At 42.4% G+C, this 17,417-nt stretch overlaps 1 protein-coding gene across 2 annotated transcripts in view; it reads left to right on the forward strand.

Moving 5' to 3' along the window:
* Window positions 1-17,417, forward strand: part of CDH20 (cadherin 20) — a 762,886-nt gene that overhangs the window by 151,638 nt on the left and 593,831 nt on the right. The window lies entirely within an intron of this gene.

Below are 17,417 nucleotides of genomic sequence, written 5' to 3' on the forward strand. Positions count from 1 at the left end.
TGTAAACATGGAAAACAAGTCGGAGAGAGCGGGACATAATTACTTCATATCAACAGTCAGATTAAAGAGAATCTATTATGGAGGGGCATGCTGCAATAATTATGTGGCATAAACCTCTAAAACATAAATAATAAAGGAGCTCCTACTAAAGCTTAGAAGAGACATAACAAATCAATAGTATAGAAAATATATATACAAACTTGAAGCAATATATATATAGAGAGAGAGAGAGAAAAAAAAAGGGAACAGCACAATGCCTACTTATCTTCACGTGCAAGGCCCCAGGATAACAGTCCATGTATCCAAATAGTTCAATATATGGCAAAAAAGAGGCAGCACTCCATGTTTGCAATGTTAAGCGTGCAGTATTTAATCAACCCACAGTTCAGGGCGACGTTTCGGCTCGGACTGAGCCTTTCTCAAGCCAAGGCTCAGTCCGAGCCGAAACGTCGCGCTGAACAGTGGGTTGATTAAATCCTGCACGTTTAACATTGCAAACATGGAGTGCTGCCTCTTTTTTGATATATATATATATATATATATATATATATATATATACAGTATATATATATATATAGTATATATATATATATATACAGTATATATATATATATATATATATATATATATATATATATAGTATATATATATATATATATATATATATATATATATATATATATATATATATATATATATATATATATAAAAAGCTGAATTTGTTGGTGTACCCGATATTGGAGATAATCAAAATTCAATTTCACAAGCCGCAGCAAATTTTCCCCCAAAAAACTATTTGTAAACACATTCTAAACAATGGGAAAGTAAACATAACATGTATAGCAATGGGTAAATGGATGGTAAACTGTGTTTACCAACAACTGTTTTAACAACACATTACACTAACACACTGTTTAGGTTTTCTAAATTGTAAAAATATTTAAAAAACTATTGGTTCTGTTCTTGTTTATACACAGGTGCTATACACAATAGAGACCATGCCTTTTTGACAATGATGGTCCTAATTTTAGTGAGTAGCAAATGTTTGTTGACCTCTGAACAAGCTACACAAAAATACATAGTAACATAGTAACATAGTTAGTAAGGCCGAAAAAAGACATTTGTCCATCCAGTTCAGCCTATATTCCATCATAATAAATACCCAGATCTACGTCCTTCTACAGAACCTAATAATTGTATGATACAATATTGTTCTGCTCCAGGAAGACATCCAGGCCTCTCTTGAACCCCTCGACTGAGTTCGCCATCACCACCTCCTCAGGCAAGCAATTCCAGATTCTCACTGCCCTAACAGTAAAGAATCCTCTTCTATGTTGGTGGAAAAACCTTCTCTCCTCCAGACGCAAAGAATGCCCCCTTGTGCCCGTCACCTTCCTTGGTATAAACAGATCCTCAGCGAGATATTTGTATTGTCCCCTTATATACTTATACATGGTTATTAGATCGCCCCTCAGTCGTCTTTTTTCTAGACTAAATAATCCTAATTTCGCTAATCTATCTGGGTATTGTAGTTCTCCCATCCCCTTTATTAATTTTGTTGCCCTCCTTTGTACTCTCTCTAGTTCCATTATATCCTTCCTGAGCACCGGTGCCCAGAACTGGACACAGTACTCCATGTGCGGTCTAACTAGGGATTTGTACAGAGGCAGTATAATGCTCTCATCATGTGTATCCAGACCTCTTTTAATGCACCCCATGATCCTGTTTGCCTTGGCAGCTGCTGCCTGGCACTGGCTGCTCCAGGTAAGTTTATCATTAACTAGGATCCCCAAGTCCTTCTCCCTGTCAGATTTACCCAGTGGTTTCCCGTTCAGTGTGTAATGGTGATATTGATTCCCTCTTCCCATGTGTATAACCTTACATTTATCATTGTTAAACCTCATCTGCCACCTTTCAGCCCAAGTTTCCAACTTATCCAGATCCATCTGTAGCAGAATACTATCTTCTCTTGTATTAACTGCTTTACATAGTTTTGTATCATCTGCAAATATCGATATTTTACTGTGTAAACCTTCTACCAGATCATTAATGAATATGTTGAAGAGAACAGGTCCCAATACTGACCCCTGCGGTACCCCACTGGTCACAGCGACCCAGTTAGAGACTATACCATTTATAACCACCCTCTGCTTTCTATCACTAAGCCAGTTACTAACCCATTTACACACATTTTCCCCCAGACCAAGCATTCTCATTTTGTGTACCAACCTCTTGTGCGGCACGGTATCAAACGCTTTGGAAAAATCGAGATATACCACGTCCAATGACTCACCGTGGTCCAGTCTATAGCTTACCTCTTCATAAAAACTGATTAGATTGGTTTGACAGGAGCGATTTCTCATAAACCCATGCTGATATGGAGTTAAACAGTTATTCTCATTGAGATAATCCAGAATAACATCCCTCAGAAACCCTTCAAATATTTTACCAACAATAGAGGTTAGACTTACTGGCCTATAATTTCCAGGTTCACTTTTAGAGCCCTTTTTGAATATTGGCACCACATTTGCTATGCGCCAATCCTGCGGAACAGACCCTGTCTCTATAGAGTCCCTAAAAATAAGAAATAATGGTTTATCTATTACATTACTTAGTTCTCTTAGTACTCGTGGGTGTATGCCATGATCCCTATTGTTTTGGCATCAGCAACTGGTTTGCTGTTTTCAAAGTGATGTCCAAAAATTATCCCTTTTTTGGGAGCAGGGTTCCTGCTTTGAAAGTGAGGAAGTCATAGCTTCTTGAAAAGTTATGCAAAAGTTATCTCTTTTGTGAAAGCAGTTTCAAGTTTACTTAACTTGAACAGAATAGGGTGCCAGGAAGTAGTTAATATAGCTATAGTACACAATATACAAGCTGGAAGTGTGTGTGACCATCTATTGGCAGTGAAAAGGATGTGGCAGTAAACACACAGTGTAAAATATTACAGGGCAGGTAAAGGGATATCTTGCCAGTGTTTTCCTAGAAGCAACAGTAAAGTACAGCTATAAGCTATAGTGTATAAATCACCAAAGTGTCCCAAGATATAGAAATATTGGTACTTCTCAATACGTATAACACCAGGAGTGACCACCAAATAAGAGGTCAACTCAATGAAGCTCACCAATCAAAGAATCAATAAAATATAACCTTTATTTAAAACTATATAAAAGATCCAAATTGCCACATATCAGAATTATTTAAACACAAACAATAACCCCATATCAGAGGGGGACATCCATCCACAAGCCAGCACCCATGTATAGAATAAACCAGTCTGTAAATAGAACTGCCAAGAAAGGCCTAATATATGCATAATGCCTAGGTTAGAACATCTAATGTACATGCATGTAAAGAAGCTGCGGAGACACCATCACGTGTTTCTCGACGCAAGCAGTTTATAGCCAGGCCTTTCCCCGGGAAGGAACAACGACGGGAAGGGCAGCATCCTATGAAGGAAAGCCACCTATGCCAAGCAGGTATCCATCCACAGACAGCTGTTTCGGGGTTTTTGCCCCTCATCAGTGTGGAGTAGGAATCTGGCTATTAGGAGCAGTGCCTGGTAAAAAGGCTATAAAGGCACAGATGATTGGCCTCGGGGAGACCAAAACATCCAACACCGCGGAGACACCATCACGTGTTTCTCAACGCAGTGATTCCAGAACACTGCCCCCATCCCTTATGGGAAATATGCAGATGCATGTAAAGAAGCTGCGGAGACACCATCACGTGTTTCTCGACGCAAGCAGTTTATAGCCAGGCCTTTCCCCGGGAAGGAACAACCACGGGAAGGGCAGCATCCTATGAAGGAAAGCCACCTATGCCAAGCATGGTATCCATCCACAGACAGCTGTTTCGGGGTTTTTGCCCCTCATCAGTGTGGAGTAGGAATCTGGCTATTAGGAGCAGTGCCTGGTAAAAAGGCTATAAAGGCACAGATGATTGGCCTCAGGGAGACCAAAACATCCAACACCGCGGAGACACCATCACGTGTTTCTCAACGCAGTAATTCCAGAACACTGCCCCCATCCCTTATGGGAAATATGCAGATGCATGTAAAGAAGCTGCGGAGACACCATCACGTGTTTCTCGACGCAAGCAGTTTATAGCCAGGCCTTTCCCCGGGAAGGAACAACCACGGGAAGGGCAGCATCCTATGAAGGAAAGCCACCTATGCCAAGCATGGTATCCATCCACAGACAGCTGTTTCGGGGTTTTTGACCCTCATCAGTGTGGAGTAGGAATCTGGCTATTAGGAGCAGTGCCTGGTAAAAAGGCTATAAAGGCACAGATGATTGGCCTCGGGGAGACCAAAACATCCAACACCGCGGAGACACCATCACGTGTTTCTCAACGCAGTGATTCCAGAACACTGCCCCATCTAATGTACATGAGCATACTCTCACTGTGCCCATTGGAGCTCAATTATAATGAGCGCAAAAGAAATTGCATCCCAAAATGCTAAACCGACGGGAACAGTAAAGAGTGCCAAGAAATCAGAGTAATAAAAACCCAGGGTAATGTGATTAGCAGCCCAGATCTTACCAGGTAAGTGCCCGTATAGTGGATGTCCTCCTCCGGCGCCCCGACGCGCGTTTCGCCCTCTGCTTCTTCCGAAAGCCCCCTGAATCATGAAATTTGGCAAGCAGATTGCTAACTGTAGCATGGGAGATGGGTGGTTGCGTAGGGTGTCTTGCATTGAAATCTGCTGCAATGACCCGGGTACTCATGTGTTATCCTCTGCAACATTTTCAATGGCTGTAAACAAAGAGAAACTTGTAAATAAATTATGAAAGAATAAAGTTACGTTAAAACCAAGCACACCATTGTTTTTTTTGGGAAATCCAATATATAAAGCTGAATGTGTGTATGTGTGTGTGTGTGTGTGTGTGTGTATGTGTGTATGTCCGGGATTGGCATCTGCACCGTCGCAGCTACAGCCACAAAATTTTGCACAGTCACACGTCTGGACCCCGAGAGCATCATAGGCTATGTTGTGAGGCGAAATTTTAACCCCGCGCGTTCCAATTCACCAAACAATTTTGCCCCTTTCTACATAATGGGGAAAAAAGTGAAATTAAAAGTGTTGGAGGCGTCGCAGCTACAGTCACAAAATTTTGCACAGTCACATGTCTGGACCCTGAGAGCGTCATAGGCTATGTTATGAGGTGAAATTTTAACCCCGTGCTTTCCAATTCACCAAACAATTTTGCCCCTATCTACATAATGGGGAAAAAGTGAAAGGAAAAGTGTTGGAGGCGTCGCAGCTACAGCCACAAAATTTTGCACAGTCACACGTCTGGATCCCGAGAGCGTCATAGGCTATGTTGTGAGGTGAAATTTTAACCCCGCGCTTTCCAATTCACCAAACAATTTTGCCCCTATCTACATAATGGGAAAAAATGAAAGGAAAAGTGTAGGAGGCAAATTGACAGCTACCAGATGTGAACAAGGGGGACTTATAGAATGAGAGCGATGGCACCAAAGAGTATATACTGTACAGTTGCTAAGGTGGGGCCCCGACATGGGATACTCACCACACACGGGGACATGAACACACACACAAAATGCGCCACACACTACCACGTGCTTGAACACATATTACCCTCAGCACACATTTCACCACAAATACACCAACCTCGCCACATAAAAGTCGAAACACAAAAGTCGCCGCTCAAAACTCGCCACGCGCAGAACTCGCCACATGCAAAAACTAGGCTCTTGCAAAACTCGCCACAAGTGCAAAACTCACCTCATGGAAAACTCGCCACACGCAAAACTTGCACACGCAGAAAAATTGCCACATGCACAAAAGTTGCAAAACATGCAAGAGTTGCCTCACACAAAACTTGCACATACTCAAAAGGCACCACACATAAATCTCGCCACGCGCAAAACTTGCCATGCGCAAAACTTGCTGCACACAACTTGCTACACTAACCTGTCACATGCAACTCGACACACAAAAAGTTGCTACACGCATGTTGCCACACAAAACTCATCTCACAAAAGTCACTACATGCATGTCGCCACACGCAACTCAACACACACAACTTGATAAACGAAACGCGCCCTAAAACACACACAAGTCTGGTATTATCCTTCAAAAATAAAAATCTGATTAATAAGCAAACTACAACAAATGTACCATATAGGAAATACGGCAGCTGTCAGTCACATGACCTGTCTATTATGTGTATGTGTGAGCTAATATATACTGCCAGGGGGGAGGGCTTCCTGTTGGCTGGGGATTTATCAGGCTGCCAATTTAGCTTACAAATACTGAAGTAAAAATAATGAGCAAATAACGTGTGAACAAGGTCTAATACAGGAGGAGATGACACACAGGTATATGCTATATACAGGGGAGATGACACACAGATATATACTATATACAGGAGGAGATGACATACAGGTACATATATATACAGGAGGAGATGACATACAGGTATATTCTATATACAGGAGGAGATGACACACAGGTATATACTATATACAGGAGCAGATGACCTACAGGTATATACTATATACAGGAGGAGACACAAAAGAGAATAGTAAAACCAAAAACACTCAGTTTGAAAAAATGTTGCAGTAATCCGCAAGTGCTAGTAAAAGATGTAAAAAACAGGGTATTTGGTTGATACGTTTTTTGCAAAAAATGTATACTAAGCTGCTCTACCAATCTTCACGGTATACCCTTATCAGAGCAGTCCTAACTAATGTATGCAATCCCTATCTGATGTATTTAAAAACCTGATCATCTGTATATAACCTGTGTGAACAGGGTTCAGAGAGGAAAAATCCATGTGTGCATACAGGGTAGAACAGCTTTTGTGCAGATAGCCCAAGAGGAGTGGTGGAACTCCCCAGTCTTGTAGACACAAGAGAACAATTATGGAAACAGGAACACATGGGCTACTTGCACAGTGAACAAGTCTGTATGATCATGTTCACACACCACCAAGAAACCTGAAGACACAAAAGAGAATAGTAAAACCAAAAACACTCAGTTTGAAAAAATGTTGCAGTAATCCGCAAGTGCTAGTAAAAGATGTAAAAAACAGGGTATTTGGTTGATACGTTTTTTGCAAAAAATGTATACTAAGCTGCTCTACCAATCTTCACGGTATACCCTTATCAGAGCAGTCCTAACTAATGTATGCAATCCCTATCTGATGTATTTAAAAACCTGATCATCTGTATATAACCTGTGTGAACAGGGTTCAGAGAGGAAAAATCCATGTGTGCATACAGGGTAGAACAGCTTTTGTGCAGATAGCCCAAGGGGAGTGGTGGAACTCCCCAGTCTTGTAGACACAAGAGAACAATTATGGAAACAGGAACACATGGGCTACTTGCACAGTGAACAAGTCTGTATGATCATGTTCACACACCACCAAGAAACCTGAAGACACAAAAGAGAATAGTAAAACCAAAAACACTCAGTTTGAAAAAATGTTGCAGTAATCTGCAAGTGCTAGTAAAAGATGTAAAAAACAGGGTATTTGGTTGATACGTATCACTTGTCGTATAGACTTGTTCACTGTGCAAGTAGCCCATGTGTTCCTATATACAGGAGGAGATGACAAACAGGTATATGCTATATATAGAAGATGACATGCAGGTATATATTTATATACAGGAGGAGATGACACAGATATATACTATATACAGGGGAGATGACACACAGGTATATACTATATACAGGAGGAGATGACATACAGGTATATACTATATATAGAAGGAGATGACATTCAGGTATATACTATATATAGGGGAGATGACACACAGCAGGTATATACTATATACAGAGGAGATGACATACAGGTATATACTATATACAGGAGATGACATACAGATGTATACTATATATAAGGGAGATGACAAACATGTATATACTGAGGTGATGAGGTGAAAATGAGAGGTGTGAGGTGAAAATGAAAAGGTGTGAGTGCAAAATGAGAGGAGTGAGGAAAAATAGTGGAGTGATCAGAAAATGACAGATGTGAGGTTGAAATGACAAGTGTTAGGGAGGAATGAGGGAGAAAATGAGAGGTGTGAGGGAGAAAATGAGAGATGTGATTGGGAAAATGAAAGGCGTGATGGGAAAATAAGAGAAGTGAGGTGCTATAACTAACCACAGATATTTACTATGCCCAGGCAACGCCGGGCTCTTCAGCTAGTTCTCAATATGTCTCATTCTCAGATGTGTCACATGACCCTTTTCCCATTGAAAAAAGTTGCAAAATGGCCAACTTCAAAATAGCCACTATGGTCACCACCCATCTTGAAATGTTTTCCCCCTCCCATATACTAATGTGCCACAAACAGGAAATTGATATCACCAACCATTCCCATTTTATTTAGGTGTATCCATACACATGGCCCACACTGTATATTATGTAATTGCTGATGCTGCAGTCTTGGCTACTTGTTCTATACCTAGTGCTGACACACGCAGGAAAGCACCGGTGAAGCAAACATTTTGCTGAGAAGAGAAGACAGTTAATCCTTCAAATACACCAATTTTTACTACCTTTCAACACTGGAAAAAATATTACTTTTGTAGCAAGGACTTAAAAGCATAGCTATTCAATATTCAACCCATACAGCCAAATAGTCACATTGGTTCACTTTCTGCACCACAAGGAAATGGTTGGTTGCCATGGCCAACATCTTCATTTTTTTCATCAATTTTCATTCATTCACCATCCCTGCCTAAGTATTGGATAACTCAATGTCCCGTTCACATCCACCTGATGCTGTACGCCATCCTTTACATATTGCAACATGTAACATTGAGGGCAATGATGAACATGTCCAAGTTGTTGATTTTTGTGAGGATGTGGCCACTTACTAAATACTGAAGGGCAAATGGACTTAGAGCAGAGTCAACAGCACTATGAGATAGAGACTTTTTCCAGCACAGAACACCGGTTTTGTCAATATTGTTGTGTTTTATTAGATATTTTCTTGCTGTGTTTTATTAGTGATTTGTGTGCTTGTCAGTTCATCTCCAGGAATCAATGTTTCCATTCACTGACAGTAAGCAGAGGAAGAGGAGTAAGCTAAATCTTTTTTAAACCTAAGGCCAGACAGTAGATTGCTAAAGGTAAATGTAAAGCAATCACCCTATCAATCCATCATAGTAGACCCAGGGGAGATGTCACCACAGGGGGTCTCGCATACAGCCCCAAATGATGGAATATGCTTCGTTCTGTGAGCTAAAGAAAAATGTTTAAGGGGGAGGGAGAAAGACACATGGGTAGAATCAGGCAGTTATTAGAGTGACTTTTATGGCAGAGGATCCAAGCTAGGATGGATGGATGATCTATGGAGTTTTGGAGATTGATTGTTGGCTGGAGGGGTATTATTGAGCTACAGTCATGATATTCATCATCTGGAGGAACATAGGATGTAACTACATACTAAATTTGCTGAAGATGCAAAAAGCTGTGGGCCAATCAAAAGTTGGGAGACAGTGAGTATCGCCTGGTATAGGGCCAGTGGAACTACTGATCTCAGATTGGGAATTTGTGGACTGAAGACATTGTATGTTGGCCATCCACATGGATTTGTTGTACAACCATGGATGTATGGAATAAAAATAGTTGCATCGTTAACCTGCCAAAATGATTTTTCTAACCCATAACCTCAGATCCTCACATAGTTCCTCCATCCCCGTGGCTTCTTTGTGAGCATTTTTCCAAGATAAAAATGAGTGATGATATCATTGATGTCACAGTTCTCCCTACTGACAAATTTAGTATCCTCTTGAAAAGGCTTCAGAAAGCAAGATACATCCCTCATCAGTTGCCAATGGTGGACTTCAAATCTACTCAAGTACCTGATGCTTCTAAATCAGGCAACATTAAAGAAAACCATTCTGCTTTTGCAAAACCTGGAGGTCTGGAGTCTTAATGCTTCACAATGTTAGAATGATTGAAATGACGACACTAGGTCATGGCCACCAAAGTTCTCAAATGGACATATTTCTTTAGAATAGTTTGCACTATTAAGTTCAGTACATGCACCTTGCAGAGAGCATTAGTTACATTGCACCAATTGCCCAAGTGGCAAGCAGAATGTTCACAGGCATTGTTTTCCATCACTTTATCCAATTGCAACTGATGGGAGCTATTTCCAGGATATTCGCTGCTTGATACACAGAAACAACTCATCCAATCTATAGCTTTCATCACCCGTGTTTTCATGCTGCAAAACTTCATGGCAGCACTTTACCACACATGAACAGACACAGTCTTAGCCATGATAGGGTTTTTATTTTTCTCGCATGCTGTCTTGACTATTGCCATGCTACCTTTCTCTTTTAAAATACATTTTGTACAGAAGTATTATGCTTTTAACACTAGAAGTCCCAGAAATGTTGAGTTTCAAAGGTTCCAAAGGTAGAAATGTTAACCCCTTCCCGACCTTTGACGCATACGCTGCGTCATGAAAGTCGGTGCCATTCCGAACCATGACGCAGCATATGCGTCATGGAAAGATCGCGTCCCTGCAGATCGGGTGAAAGGGATAACTCCCATTTCACCCGATCTGCAGGGACAGGGGGAGTGGTAGTTTAGCCCAGGGGGTGTGGCTTCACGCCCCCGTGGCTACGATCGCTCTGATTGGCTGTTGAAAGTGAAACTGCCAATCAGAGCGATTTGTAATATTTCACCTAAAAAAATGGTGAAATATTACAATCCAGCCATGGCCGATGCTGCAATATCATCGGCCATGGCTGGAAACACTAATGTGCACCCACCCCACCCCACCGATCGCCCCCCCAGCCCCCCGATCTGTGGTCCGCTCCCCTCTGTCCTGTGCTCCGCTCCTCCGTCCTCCTGTCCGCTCCGCCCGTGCTCCAATCACACCCCTCGTGCTCCAATCAAACCCCCCCGCACTCCGATCACCCCCCCGCACAGCGATCCACCCCATGCTCCGATCCACCACCCCGCACAGCGATCCCCCACCCCGTGCTCCAATCCACCCCTCCGTGTTCCGATCCACCCCCACCATGCTCCGATCCACCCCCCGTGCTCCGACGCCCCCCCGGGCCCTGATCTCCCCCCCCCTTATACTTACCTGGCCTCACAGGGTCCGTCCATCTTCTTTCCTGGGCGCCGCCATCTTCCAAAATGGCGGGCGCATGTGCAGTGCGCCCGCCGAATCTGCCGGCCGGCAGATTCGTTCCAGAGTGAATTTTGATCACTGAGATAGGTTATATCTCAGTGATCAAAATAAAAAAAAAGTAAATGACCCCCCCCCCCCTTTGCACCCCCATAGGTAGGGACAATAAAAAAAAAAAATATTTTTTTTTTCCACTAAGGTTCGGGAAAGAATTAGGGGCAGGGGTAGGGGCAGGGGTAGGGGTAGGGTTAGGGTTAGGGGTAGGGTTAGGGGTAGGGTTAGGGTTAGGGGTAGGGATAGGGGTAGGGTTAGGGGTAGGGTTAGGGTTAGGGTTCGGGATGTGCACACGTATTCTGGTCCTATGCGGATTTTTCCGCAGAGGATTTGATAAATCCGCAGTGCTAAACCGCTGTGGATTTACCGCGGATTTTCTGTGCATTTCACTGCGGTTTTACAACTGCGATTTTCTATTGGAGCAGTTGTAAAACCGCTGCGGAATCCGCAGAAAGAAGTGACATGCTGCGGAATGTAAACCGCTGCGTTTCCGTGCAGTTTTTCCACAGCATGTGTACAGCGATTTTTGTTTCCCATAGGTTTACATTGAACTGTAAGCTCATGGGAAACTGCTGCGGATCCGCAGCGTTTTCCGCAGCGTGTGCACATACCTTTAGAATTAGGCTATGTGCACATGGTGCGGATTTGGCTGCGGATCCGCAGTGGATTGGCCGCTGCGGATTCGCAGCAGTGTTCCATCAGGTTTACAGTACCATGTAAACCTATGGAAAACCAAATCCGCTGTGCCCATGGTGCGGAAAATACCGCGCGGGAACGCTGCGTTGTATTTTCCGCAGCATGTCAATTCTTTGTGCGGATTCCGCAGCGTTTTACACCTGTTCCTCAATAGGAATCCGCAGGTGAAATCCGCACAAAAAACACTGGCAATCCGCGGTAAATCCGCAGGTAAAACGCAGTGCCTTTTACCCGCGGATTTTTCAAAAATGGTGCTGAAAAATCTCATACGAATCCGCAACGTTGGCACGTAGCCTTAGGATTAGGGTTGGGTTGGAATTAGGGTTGTGGTTAGGGTTAGGGGTGTGTTGGGGTTACGGGTGTGTTGGGGTTAGGGTTGTGATTAGGGTTACGGTTACAGTTGGGATAAGGTTTAGGGGTGTGTTGGAGTTAGAATTGAGGGGTTTCCACTGCTTAGGCACATCAGGGGGTCTCCAAACGCAACATGGCGCCACCATTGATTCCAGCCAATCTTGTATTCAAAAAGTCAAATGGTGCTCCCTCACTTCCGAGCCCCGACGTGTGCCCAAACAGTGGTTTACCCCCACATATGGGGTACCAGCATACTCAGGACAAAATGCACAACAATTACTGGGGTCCAATTTCTCCTGTTACCCTTGAGAAAATAAAAAATTGCTTGCTAAAACATCCTTTTTGAGGAAAGAAAAATGATTTTTTATTTTCACGGCTCTGCGTTGTAAACGTCTGTGAAGCACTTGGGGGTTCAAAGTGCTCACCACATATCTAGATAAGTTCCTTGGGGGGTCTATTTTCCAAAATGGGGTCACTTGTGGGGGGTTTCTACTGTTTAGGCACACCAGGGGCTCTGCAAACGCAACATGACGTCCGCAGACCATTCCATCAAAGTCTGCATTTCAAAAGTCACTACTTCCCTTCTGAGCCCCGACGTGTGCCCAAACAGTGGTTTACCCCCACACATGGGGTATCAGCGTACTCAGGAGAAACTGGACAACAACTTTTGGGGTCCAATTTCTCCTGTAACCCTTGGGAAAATAAAAAATTCTGGGCTAAAAAATTATTTTTGAGGAAAGAAAACGTATTTATTATTTTCACTGCTCTGCGTTATAAACTTCTGTAAAGCACTTGTGGGTTGAAAGTGCTCACCACATATCTAGATAAGTTCCTTTGGGGGTCTAGTTTCCAAAATTGGGTCACTTGTGGGGGGTTTCTACTGTTTAGGCACACCAGGGGCTCTGCAAACGCAACGTGACGCCCGCTGACCATTCCATCAAAGTCTGCATTTCAAAAGTCACTACTTCCCTTCTGAGCCCCCACGTGTGCCCAAACAGTGGTTTACCCCCACACATGGGGTATCCGCTTACTCAGGAGAAACTGGACAACAACTTTTGTGGTCCAATTTCTCCTGTAACCTTGGGAAAATAAAAAATTCTGGGCTAAAAATTATTTTTGAGGAAAGAAAACGTATTTATTATTTTCACTGCTCTGTGTTATGATTGTCTGTGAAGCACTTGGGGGTTCAAAGTGCTCACCACATATCTAGATAAGTTCCTTTGGGGGTCTAGTTTCCAAAATTGGGTTACTTGTGGGGGGTTTCTACTGTTTAGCCACATCAGGGGCTCTGCAAACGCAACGTGACGCCCGCAGAGCATTCCATCAAAGTCTGCATTTCAAAACGTCACTACTTCACTTCCGAGCCCCAGCATGTGCCTAAACAGTGGTTTACCCCCACATTTTGGGTATCAGCGTACTCAGGAGAAACTGGACAACAACTTTCGGGGTCAAATTTCTCCTGTTGCCCTTGGGAAAATAAAAAATTGCGGGCTAAAAAATCATTTTTGAGAAAAAAATTTTTTTTTTTATTTTCATGGCTCTGCGTTATAAACTTCTGTGAAGCACTTGAGGGTTCAAAGTCTTCACCACACATCTAGATTAGTTCCTTTGGGGTCTAGTTTCCAAAATGGGGTCATTTGTGGGGGATCTCCAATGTTTAGGCACACAGGGGCTCTCCAAGCACGACATGGTGTCCGCTAATGATTGGCGCTAATTTTCCATTTAAAAAGCCAAATGGCGTGCCTTCCCTTCTGAGCCCTGCCGTGCGCCCAAACAGTGGTTTACCCCCACATATGGGGTATCTGCGTACTCAGGACAAACTGGACAACAACATTTGTGGTCCAATTTCTCCTATTACCATTGGCAAAATAGGAAATTCCAGGCTAAAAAATCATTTTTGAGAAAAGAAAAATTATTTTTTATTTTCATGGCCCTGCATTATAAACTTCTGTGAAGCACCTGGGGGTTTAAAGTGCTCAGTATGCATCTAGATTAGTTCCTTGGGGGGTCTAGTTTCCAAAATGGGGTCACTTGTGGGGGAGCTCCATTGCATAGACACACAGGGGCTCTCCAAACGCGACATGGTGTCCGCTAACAATTGGAGCTAATTTTCCATTCAAAAAGTCAAAAGGCGCACCTTCCCTTCCGAGCCATGCCGTGTGCCCAAACAGTGGTTTACCCCCACATATGAGGTATCGGCGTACTCGGGAGAAATTGCTCAACAAATTTTAGGATCTACTTTATCCTATTGCCCATGTGAAAATGAAAAAATTGAGGCGAAAAAAATTTTTGTGAAAAAAAAGTACTTTTTCATTTTTACGGATCAATTTGTGAAGCACCTGTGGGTTTAAAGTGCTCACTAGGCATCTAAATAAGTTCCTTGGGGGGTCCAGTTTCCAAAATGGGGTCACTTGTGGGGGAGCTCCAATGTTTAAGCACACAGGGTCTCTCCAAACGCGACATGGTGTCCGCTAACGATGGAGATAATTTTTCATTCAAAAAGTCAAATGGCGCTCCTTCCCTTCCGAGCCTTACCATGTGCCCAAACAGTGGTTTACCCCCACATGTGAGGTATCGGTGTACTCTGGAGAAATTGCCAAACAAATTTTAGGATCCATTTTATCCTGTTGTCCATGTGAAAATGAAAAAATCGAAGCTAAAAAATTTTTTTTGTGAAAAAATAGTACTTTTTCATTTTTACGGATCAATTTGTGAAGCACCTGGGGGTTTAAAGGGCTCACTATGCATCTAGATAAGTTCCTTGGGGCGTCTAGTTTCCAAAATGGGGTCACTTGTGGGGGAGCTCCAATTTTTAGGCACGACAGTGCGGGAAGCTGAAGGCGAGGGACGTGACAGACATCGGAATGTGAGTATGTACTGTTTTTTTTTTTTTACATTTACAATGGTAACCAGGGTAATCATCGGGTTACAAAGCGCGGCCCTGCGCTTAGTAACCCGATATTTACCCTGGTTACCAGTGAACACATCGCTGGATCGGCGTCACACACGTCGATTCAGCGATGACAGCGGGTGATCAGCGACCAAAAAAAAGGTTCTGATCACTCCCAGCGACCAACAATCTCTCAGCAGGGGCTTGATCGTTGGTCGCTGTCACACATAACGATTTCGTTAACGATATCGTTGCTACATCACAAAAAGCAACGATATCGTTAAAGAAATCGTTATGTGTGACGGTACCTTAAGAGCTGGTCATTATGGATGTCAAGTTGAGCCCCACTAGAAATGAGGAAATCATTTGAAATTCGAACTCACCAGCTTAATCAGAAATTTCCCAAAAAGTCAATTAGCAGTGTATCCGTTGGTCTCAAATTGTCAGGCTTTAATAATACAAAGGGCATATAACACTCAAATGTCTCCAAATGCATCATTAAAAACGTTAAAGTGACCTTAGCATAAAATCACATAACCATTGACTTAATTACCTGTTTAACAGCACAGAACTAACACTTTACTTTTATTAATTTAAAAATAATGATGCTAAAATTATTTCTTTTGGGAGACAGATGCCTGCTTTGCATGTGTCTATGCAAAGGTGGTCATTTTCACAAAAAGTGGTGCAAAAATCATTCCTGTTTGTTGAGTATCTAAAGGTTTGTGCTTTGCTAAATGAAGACCCAATAGCTTTTTAACAAGTCACACAAAAATGTATCTCAGTTTTGGGTTCAGCACTCCAGCAGATCAATTGCTGTTTAAATACAAAAAAAAATATGGCAAGTTCTTAACAAGCCATAGAAAATTACCATTTTTGAAGTGCAAGAGCTTTTTGCACAATGAATTAACAATGGCATATTCTTATACCAAGCAAAATATATCACTGTATTTAGAGAAAAGTATTAAGTAGGTTGTTTTATTTATTTTGCTTGTTTATGTAGTGCCATTAATTCCATTGTTCTTTAAATAGGAAAGATATATATCTTGATAGAAAATGGTAGTTCTGCTTCACGTCACCTGTCTTATCTATGGCATTATTTCTGGGCTGTATTGTGCATAAATATGTGATTCTTCAGAATTTGTATTAGTCTATGCCTGATGAAAGGACCTGAGTAGTCTCGAAAGCTTGCAATTTGTTAACATCTTTTCAGTTAGCCATTAACCCCTTCAAGTCGCGGCCCTTTTTCGTTTTTGCGTTTTCATTTTTCACTTCCCTCCTTCCCAGAGCCATAACTTTTTTACTTTTCCATCAATATGGTCATGTGAGGGCTTATTTTTTGCAGGACGAGTTGTACTTTTGAACAGCACCATAGGTTTTACCTTGTCTTTTACTAGAAAACAGGACAAAAATTCCAAGTGCTGTGAAATTGCAAAAAAAGTGCAATCCCACACTTGTTTTTTGTTTGGCTTTTTTGCTAGGTTCATTAAATGCTAAAACTAACCTGCAATTGTGATTCTCCAGGTCATTACAAGTTCATAGACATTTAACATGTCTAGGTAATTTTTTATCCAAGTGGTGAAAAAAAATTCAAAACTTTGCTTAAAAAAAAAAAAAAATAGTACTAGTTCGGCGCATGTCGCGAAGGGGTTAAAAGGTATCAACCACTGAGGACTCTCAATTCTTATCCCATCCCTAACCCACCTTTTCAACCTATCACTAACTTCTGGCACCTTCCCTTCTGCTTTCAAACATGCCACAATCATGCCTATCCTTAAAAGCCAACCCTCGATTCAACAACTATGTCCAGCTATCGCCCAATATCGCTTCTCCCATTCGCTTCCAAACTCCTGGAGCAGCATGTCCATGCTGAACTCTCCTCCCACCTCTTCTCAATCTATACACTTGGCCTGGGACAACTCATAAAGTCTCATGGATTCCAGTACCACCTTTATGCTGATGACATTCAGATCTACCTTTCTGGCCCAGATGTCCCCTCTCTATTGTCCAGAATCCCGTAGTAGCCATAATCCCGTAGTAGCCATATCCTACTTCTCCTCTCGCTTCCTCAAACTCAATGTGGACAAATCTGAACGCATCATCTTCCTTACCTGACCTATCTATCGCAATTAATGACATCACGCTTTCCCCCATACCAGAAGTCCGCTGTCTCGGAGTAATCCTTGACTTTGCCCTGTCCTTCATACCGCACATCAAAGCTCTTTCCATCTCCTGTTGCCTCCAGCTCAAAAATATCTTTAGAATCTGACCTTTCCTCAACCATCAATCTACTAAA

This window comes from Ranitomeya imitator, chromosome 6 (assembly GCF_032444005.1).
Source record: "Ranitomeya imitator isolate aRanImi1 chromosome 6, aRanImi1.pri, whole genome shotgun sequence".
NCBI lineage: Eukaryota > Metazoa > Chordata > Amphibia > Anura > Dendrobatidae > Ranitomeya > Ranitomeya imitator.